This window comes from Propithecus coquereli, unplaced genomic scaffold (assembly GCF_000956105.1).
Source record: "Propithecus coquereli isolate 6110/MARCELLA unplaced genomic scaffold, Pcoq_1.0 Scaffold9, whole genome shotgun sequence".
NCBI classification, from domain to species: domain Eukaryota; kingdom Metazoa; phylum Chordata; class Mammalia; order Primates; family Indriidae; genus Propithecus; species Propithecus coquereli.
The window spans coordinates 7,406,154-7,407,381 of record NW_012155284.1 but is presented as its reverse complement, the minus strand read 5'-3'; the positions used below and the strand labels follow the sequence as shown (position 1 = coordinate 7,407,381).

Below are 1,228 nucleotides of genomic sequence, written 5' to 3'. Positions count from 1 at the left end.
TTGTCTTTAAAACTGCAAAGACACTATTTTCTTCATATAAAAACATTAATACAGATACTTATACTTTCTAGAAAATGATTACACAGACCCTCTCAAAGAAAAATGCTCCCCATTATATGGTGTCAATGAGGTTGCTTAGAAACAACTCACATCTGCACTGATTCCTAAAACATACCTTTCCACTACTCTGCAATTTTTGGTTCAAAGTATAGATTATTGTCATCAATATGTGCTCCTGCATTCTTAAATGCACACATAGAGTGGTTTATTACTTAATGTTCCATTGGTTCATCAGCCTTTTCTGCAGGTTCATTGGCAGGTTGAGGACGCTGTGCCTTTCTCTGTGGTCTTTCTCCAAGACCTTCCAGGAATGGAAACATCATCATCACCACAGGTTGTAAACTCCAAGTCTTTACCAACAATTCCCATGAAAACATTCTTTGTAGTTAGTCTCTGTTAAGGCACACAGACCATGTTTAACCAGTTCATTTAAATTGCACTCCCCAAATTCAGACATATGTCTCTCCAAGTAAGTACGAGCTGACTGAGAACGGGCTCCAATGGACATAGCTTGGCAGTCAAACTAGCTAGCAGGTTTGAAAATGGGAGGGTCCATATCATCATAACCAGCAGTAAGCAGCCCAACAACATACGGTCTGCAGCCATATCATTGTGTTGGTATTTGGGTCTTGCTCCTGAGTAGAGGTACAAGCTGAGACACAGGAAGTGGTCTGTCAGATACAAATCTGGAATCCAAACACTCCTGGCATATGAAATTACACAACAGCCTAGCATCAGCAGTAAGCCCTGCAACTGAGATACCAATATGGTTGTCAACATGGACAATTTCTTCCTGATGAGCTGCAAGCTCTGACTGTGCCCCTTTCGATGCTACCAACACAGCATGGGTTTTTGACTTCAGACCAACTGTGACTGAACCTTGTTTAACAGCTTCCATTGCATATTCAATCTGACGAATCCTTCCCTGAGGGCTCCAGACAATAACATCATTGTCATACTGGTTTCGAAACATGGTTCCAGCAGGGGCCTATCTACAACCTCCTCTCTATTAGAAATTTATAAACGACTAGTTTCTATGTAGATTTTACCACAGCACTCAGGAGCTTTATAGAGGGGATACCTGAATTAGCAAGAGAAGTCTCCTCAGGGCTTTTAGACTGAAAGATTTCACAGTACATTATTTTACTTGAAGAATATTCATTTAAAA

At 40.5% G+C, this 1,228-nt stretch overlaps 1 pseudogene; it reads right to left on the bottom strand.

Annotated features, from left to right (window-relative positions):
• Positions 1 to 272: 272 nt before the first annotated feature.
• LOC105826581 lies at positions 273 to 1,033 on the bottom strand (annotated as a pseudogene).
• Between the last annotated feature and the right edge of the window lie 195 nt (positions 1,034 to 1,228).